The following is an 8,364-nucleotide window of genomic DNA, read 5'->3' on the forward strand; positions in this document are numbered from 1 at the left end:
GTAACGTAGTTTATGGACGATCCCTAAATCTTTTCGAGGATAGGGTATGCTAATTAACTCTGACATTGAAATTACAGACAATGTCTCAAGATAAAAAAACACCGTTATCAGCCAATCACGTCATAAGCAGGTAATAAAGCAAATGCGAAATGCATACATTTCGAATTGAATTTAAAATTTTGCATTTCTAATCAATTTTCACTAGTTATAATTATTGAAATTAAATGAAATCACGGAAACAAAGTTCTTTTAAAAGAGTATCATTGATGATATGTACTCCTAGTGGGCAAAAAAATATGAAAATCCCAAGAATGCCCTTGGGGCGTTCCTAGGACGTCCTATGTCAGCCCAATCAACGTATCTAAGACATCTAATGTCCTAAATATGTCCTAAAGACGTCCTTAAGATATAGCACATTCTCGGTACATCAAAATAAAGTCCTTAGGACCTTCCTAGGACGTCCTATGCCAGCCAAATCAACGTTTTCAAGACATCTTATGTCCTTAAGATGAATTAAGGACGTCAGACGAATGTCTCGAAGTCGTCTCTAGGACAATTCTTATTTTTTTGTTCACCCGGAAGAGCCGCTGATTGTGCTGACATAGGACGTCCTAGGAACGACTTGCGGACATATGGCGTCCTAGAAATGACCCAAGGACATTGGGGCGTCCTAGGAACGACTCAAGGACATAGGGCGTCCTAGGAACGACCCAAAGACATAGGACGTCCTAGGAACGACCCAAGGTCGTTCATGGTTTTGTGTCTACTGGGGTAGGTTTAGCCACCTGGATTTAGCTAGCTTAATTAAGTAAAGACGTTCTACGAATGTCTCGAAGTCGTCTCTAGGACAATCCTTATTTTTTTGTTCACTCGGCAGAGATGCTGATTGTGCTGACATAGGACGTCCTAAGAACGACCCGAGGACATAGGGCGTCCTAGAAATGACCCAAGGTTATAGGATGTCCTAGGAACGACCCAAGGACATTGGACGTCCTAAGAACGACCTAAAGACATAGGACGTCCTAGGAACGACCCAAGGACGTTCATGGTTTTGTGTCTACTCGGAGAGGCTTAGCCACCTGGGTAGGAGCTTCAATGTAAACAAAATTAATGAAAAAATGATAGCTGTTATAGTGATAGCTTATATTTTGTTTAGGGTTATTAATTATTAAAAATTATAAACTTTTATTTAAATAAAATTAAATCAAGTATTTTCAGCTTCTCGTAAATCTTATGACATGACTCGAAATCCGAGACATCGACGTTGACTTCGAATAGGAATAGCAGAAACTTTAAACTGCTGCGGTTAGAGGATTTCCTGGGTAATTGAAATGTGAAAATACAAGTTGTATAAAGGAGGCTAAATGCATTACTGTGTCTAAACTCTGTATTTACTATACAATTTAAAGGTGTTTTTTTATCACAACAAATAATGTTCATATTTAATATCTACGAATATATAGTGACATACATCACTCTTTTGCCTGTTTTATTTTAAACCACATAAGTAGGGTGACCTGACATTCTGATTTATCAGAACACGTCCTGATTATTTTATCGTTGTCCCGATTCTTTTGTGTGCTATGTCCTGATTTTCCATACTCAAAAACGGAATTTCGCCGTTTTTATTGTGCGGACCTTAATTTTGTTCACAATAACAAAATATTTCTTACACCCCCCCCCCCCCCCCGCTTATAACTGTACGTAATTTTTAGTTTCCAGAAATTATTTTCTAATCATTGCTAGTAGAATTAGGTAGGTTGTCCGAGAACTTCATTTTTTTAATTCCCTGATTTTTCTTTGACTAATTTTTTATTTTCCTTAATCATTAACATTCAAATACTGTAATAAAAAAAGCATTTAAGACAAAAATGTCAAATTTTCAAATTTGTTAACTTATTTTAAACTAAAAATGTGTTTTCTACTATGAAAGATGGCTTTTTACTAAAATAATTAATTTTTTAACATAATAGTTAAATTTTCAACCTAAAACGATAAATTCCCAAAAAAAAAGCATAATGGATAATATTTTAACCAAAATGGATGAAATTTATAAAAAAAAAAAGAATTATGAACCTACAAAGACGAATTTTCAACAAGTAAATATTTTTCACTTAAGACAGAAATAAAGCATTATCTCAGTTGTAAATTCTTCAAACCAAAAGGCGAACATTTGCTACAAAAATTTATTTCTTAAACAAAAACTATGGCTTTTCAGCATAAAATTAACGTTCAACGAAACTGATGTATTTTTACCCAAAAAACATTAAATTTCAAACGAAGAGAATTATTTGCTTGGCCAAAAAAGGAGAATTTTCTACTAAAAAGATTAATCTCCAAAAAATTAAAAAGTTGCTATTTAAGTCATTAAATTAATTTTAAACAAAAAAACGTATTTTTTACTGAGCAGTTGAATTTGCAACCGAAGACATCAGACTTCAATAAAAAAACTTTAACAATGTTGTTGAATTTTTAAACAACTAGTTGAATTTTTACTTGAAAATATTAATTTTTAAAGAAAAATATAAATCTTAACAAACAAAAAAATAATTTCTGAAGAAACTGATTGAACAAAATTTTTCAAAAAAAAAAAGACAATTGTTGAATTCTCTACCAATAAGTTTAATATTTATCCCAAAAGATCAAATTTATCTTTAAACAGATGAATATTTATTTGTTAAAAATATTTTAAAAAACGGTTAAATTTTCATGCAAAAAAGATTCAAGTTGACTTTTCAATATCAAAATATAAATTTTTAAATTGAAAAATAAGTTTCTTTTAAAAAAATTGAATTCTCAATCCAAAAAGAAGAATTTTTTCGATCAAAAGGGATGAATTTTTAAAAAAATATTAATATATATTTTCAGACAAAAATATAAATCTTAAAAAAAAATATTTCTGAAAAAACTGATTAAATCAAATCTTTCAAACAAAGTAGTTGAAAACTCAAGCAAAGAAGAATCATTTTTAACCAAAAAGTGGCATTTTTATAAAAAAAATTAAATTTCTACTAGAGCAGATAAATTTTGAAATAAAAAAAATGATATCCGTAAAGAGTAATTTTTAACCAAAAGGAAGAGTTTTGAACCAAATTGTTGAATTCTCTACCAATTAGTTTCATTTTTATCCCAAAAAGATTAAATTTCTCTCAAAGCAGATGATTTTTTTTTTACTTTAGAAAAATATTTGAATGTTCGTCCATAAAAGATCTAGTTGACTTTTCAAGATCAAAACATAAATATAACTAAATACAAAAAGAAAGAAATATTAAAAAAATAAAATTATTAATTAAAAATTATAACCAAAATAAATATGAATAAAATAAATAATTAAATATACATATAATAAATAATAACTATAAATTTTCAAGAAAAAAAACAAGTTTCAATAAAAAACAAACTAAATATTCAATCCAAAAAGAAGAATTGTTTAAACCAAAAAGGATGAATTTTTCATAAACGATATTTTGTTTAAACTTTCACTTTCGCACAGAAAAGATTTTAGTTTATTTTTCAACACCAAAGCATACAACTTGCACTAAAAGTAAATTTTTTTACGAAATAGTGAAATGTTTAGCCAAAAAGTATGATTTTTTAAACAAACACTTAAATTTTAAGCCTAGCAGTTGCTATTTTATTCAAGAAAGAATACATTTTCTCTTAAAATAAATGAATTTTCCAGTAAAAAGACATAGTTAAAAAGAATAGTGGAATTTGCACCACGAAAATATTTCATTGTTTTTTCAAGTACAAAATATTAAATTTCTACGCCAGTAAAAAATTAAATGTTAACAATGTTCTTTAACTTTTACACAAGTAGTTAAATTTTAATTAAAAAAGATTAATTTTCAGTTACAAATATAAATCTAAAAAAAAATGTTTTCTAAAAAAACTGATTCAACTAAATCATTCAAACAAAAGGTTGAAAACTCAAGCAGAAAATAATAATTTTTAACCAAAAAGAATAAGTTTTCGATAAAATTGTTGAATTCCTTACCAATTAGTTTCATTTTAATTCCACAAAAATTAAATTTCTCTTAAAACAGATGAATCTTTTGTTTTTACAAATTCAAAAAAGTAATTTAATTTTCATCCAAAAAAGAATCCAATTGACATTTCAAAATCAAAAGATGAGTTTTTTAAACAAAAAATAAGTTTCTGGGGAAAAAATAGATTTTTTATCCCAAAAAGAAGAAATTGTTCAACCAAAATAATTCAAAAAAATATAAAAAACCACTATTTTTTTTAACTTGCACATTAATCCTCAAAATATTTCAGTTCATGTTTCAAGACCAAAATATTAAATTTGAAGCAAAAATCAATTTTCTACGAAATAGTTAAACTTTCAACAAACAAGCAGAAATTTTAAATAAAAAGTATGACTTTGCAACAAAATTGTTGAATTAACAGTTGCATTTTTATCAATGAAAGATGTAATTTCTGCTAAAGCAGGTGAATTTTAAAATCAAAAAGACAACCTTTCAAAAAAAAGTTTAATTTTCGAACCAACAGTTGTTTCACTAAAAAAGAAGAATGTTTATCTAAAAATATCAAACCTACAAAAATGAAAAAGTCACTTTTTTGGAAATTGCTAGGACTTGGCGGGATCCTAAATTTCTTTTTAAAAATTTTAAAAATAACCCAAAAATAATTTTAAAAGTTTTAAGAATTCACAAGAAATTTTATAACATTTTACGACAGTTTTAGTGATTTTGCAGAATGCCAAGCGAGTTTTTGAAAATTGATTTAAAAGATGTTGATCATATTTAAGAGATTTCAAGGAATTAAAAAAAATTCAAAGATTTTACGGATTGTCAAGGGATTTTAAGGAGCCTAAAAATTTTTAAGGATTTTAAAATAGTTTAGTTAATTTTAGTCAATTTTACAATATTTTAAATGATTTCAAAAAAGGTAAAGTGCAAAAATAATCGCTTGACATCGTTGAAAAACACATTTTAACGCACTACCAACATTCAGAAGTTTTGACCAACAACTGTGACAACAATGTAACCTAATCTCAATCACGGCACATTATTTTGATTTATTTTTTAATTTTTTTATGTATTGTCCTAATTTCACACTTTCTCAATTGCTAAAAATAAATAAAGAACTGCCTTTCTATCTGAAAAACAAAAAATTTTCATTCCAAATCATTAATATTCAAACACCAGCATTTTAATTTTATAATATTTTTAACATATAATATTTTATAAACGGAATATAACAGTATTTCATATACAAATAAAAAATTGTCAAATTTATTAATTTATTTAAAACAAATTCTGTTCTACTATAAAAGATAGCTTTTTAAAGAAATACTTGAATTTTTTACAAAATAATTAAATTTTTAAGATAATAGTTAAATAATCAACCTAAAAACACAAATTCATGTGAAAAAAGTGCCATAGCTTATTTTTTTAATTAAAAAGGAATGCAATTTATAAAGCAAAAGAAAAGAATTCAACAACTAAGAAGAAGAATTTCCATTAAATAAAGATTTTTCACTCAAACAATAAATAAAAGTTTATATAAATTATTGAGCCTTTAAGCCAGAAGACAAATTTTCTCTACGAAAATTGAATTTTCAAACAAAAAATATTAATTTCCAGCCAAAAATTCATTTTACACGAAACTGATGCGTTTTTACCCAATAAACATGAAATTTAAAACTGAAAAATTATTTTCTTTTATCAAAAAAAGTCGAATTTTCAATTTAAAAAGATCAATCTTAAAAAAATGGAAAAGTCCCATTTTCTGTTCAAAAAAGAATTAAAAGAAAAGTATTTTCAAGTAAACAGTTCAATTTTCAACCAGGCATAAGCCTTCAAACAAACAGAAAATAAATTTTTAATAATGTAGTTTAACTTTTACCTAAGTAATAGTTGAATTTTCAATTTGAAAAGTTTCATTTTTAACAAAATAATTAAACTTTCATCCCAAGAGTTGAATTTTCAACTTGAAACATAAATCTTTGAAAAAAAGTGATTTCTTAACAAAGTGATTCAATCAGATCTTTTAAACAAATGAGGTAACAAAATTGTTGAATTCTTCACCAAATAGTTGCATTTTTATTAAAATTAGATAAAATTTCTCTTAACGCAGAAGAATTTTTAATTGCAAAAAAAAGTTGAGTTTTCTTCCAAAAAACAATCGAGTTGACTCCTCAAGTTCAAAACTTGAATTTTTTAACAAAAAATAAGTTTCTACGAAAGAAATTAATTTCCAATCCGAATAGATAAACTTTTTCATCAAAAAAGAATGAACTTTTAACAAAATACTGAAATTCCCTAGCAAATAGTTGCATTTTTATCGCAAAAAGATTAAATTTTGTACTAAGACAGATGAATTTGTAATACAAAATGACAAATTCTTTTTAGAAGTGGAACTTTCAACCAGAAAATATTTTAGTTCATTTTTCAACACAAAAATATAAAATTTAAACAAAAATAAATTTTCTAGGAAATAGTTAAATTTTAATGGAAACAGTATAATAGTTTAATTTCCAAACAAAAAGTTGCATTTCATTAAATAAAAACAAATATAACCAAATAGTTCAATTTTCACTCAGAAAATATTTCAGCTCTTTTTTCAACACTCAAATATTATATTTAAACAGTAGAATTTTCAACCAAAAATTATGAATTTATTAACAAAATTTTCGAATTTTTAATAAAACAGTTGCATTTGAATTTGAATTTTCGACCGGCAAGTTACATTTTTATTCAAGAAAGATTTAATTTATCTTAAAACAGATGAATTAAACAAAAAACAGTTAAATTTTCATCAAAAGAAAATGCAAGTTACTTTATAACACCAAAATAAGAATTGTGACTCTTTCAATTTCAACTCTTTCAAATAATATTGTCCAATAAAAAAAATTGTGATCTGAAATTTTTTAATTCGGAACGCTTTCAATTAGAAATAATACAGTTTTAATTCCGTTGAATTTTAAATAATCGAATTTTCAAAATTCTATTTGAAAAATATTTATTTTTTTAAGTTCTGAACTTGTTCTATTTTCGAAATTTTCTTATAACCTTAAATCGTTGAAATCCGTGATTTTTAAAATTAAAATAAAATTGATTCATTTTACAAGCTTTAAATTAGAAACGATACAATTTCAAATTTTTTCTACTAAAATTGTCCAATTTTCAAAATTAAACCTTAAAGTGTAAAATGTAGAACGCTTTTAATTAGAAATAACATTTGGAAAACTAATATTTTAACCTTCTTCCGCAAGGCGCCAACTAACTAAATCCGAATCAGCCCTGTGCATCTCTCCATATTTCAGATTGTAACTTGACCCCGCAACTGTCCTAAGTTGATTAGTTCCTAATATCTTCAGCGCGGCACTAGTTGCCCCATCACTCCCTGTTTTTACATAGAAAGCAATGGGACTAAATCACTTTTTTAATTTTTTAGTAAACAAAATGTTATTTCCATGCAAAAAGATTTTTCAAATTAAAACAATGTTACTCTTATTTAACATTTCAAAATACTTTTCCAATCATTTTCTATGAATACTAAAGACAAAATATGATTTATATGGTCGTACAATAATCTTTGCAAAGTGGAATATATCTTAGATTTGAATTTGAATAAAAAGTAAAATATGATTCTTAAAGTTTATTGTTGAAAACAAATTAACAATATTGTTAATGGAATGTAAAAAAACGCCAGAGATAAAATTTGAATAGTACTAAGTTTAAACTTACCATGTGAATACTCTCGCTTATGAATATATAATGGATATAATGTATTTATAATTGAATTGAACTAAATTTACATTTGAAACCATTTTATTTAATAATCAGTGAAAAATAAAAAAATAAATTTCTTTAAATGTTCTCTTTTATTATTATATCATTTTAAGTCTTTAAAACAAAGATGTTGAAACATTGATTATATTTACATCTTGGACGTTTTATAACATTATAATTTATATTTGTTTCTCTGAAAAATAGTTTTTTTTTTCAACAAGTTGAATTATTGAATAAATTATCTTTAATGTTCTTTATTTTTCACAAGACTATTTATATATATTTTTTGATATAAATATTATTTACTGCGTTTTCAGACATAAAAAGGAATATATTTAACTTTTTATTCAAATTAAAATCTAATATTCCACTTTACCAAGTTTATTGGTTGACGTTTTAACTTATGTTTCCCATTAGTAGTTATATACATCGTTTGGAAAATTGTTTTGAAATGTCAAATGTGTAACATTCTTCTTATTTCGATACTTTTTTTTACGAAAATAAAAGGGGGAGGGTCGGTAAGGCCGGTTTTTGGCCTAATTTATTTTTGGATCAAAAAATCTGAAAAAATCATGGTAGTATCTTATAAGTATCCCGAGTCGAT

This window comes from Belonocnema kinseyi, chromosome 2 (assembly GCF_010883055.1).
Source record: "Belonocnema kinseyi isolate 2016_QV_RU_SX_M_011 chromosome 2, B_treatae_v1, whole genome shotgun sequence".
NCBI lineage: Eukaryota > Metazoa > Arthropoda > Insecta > Hymenoptera > Cynipidae > Belonocnema > Belonocnema kinseyi.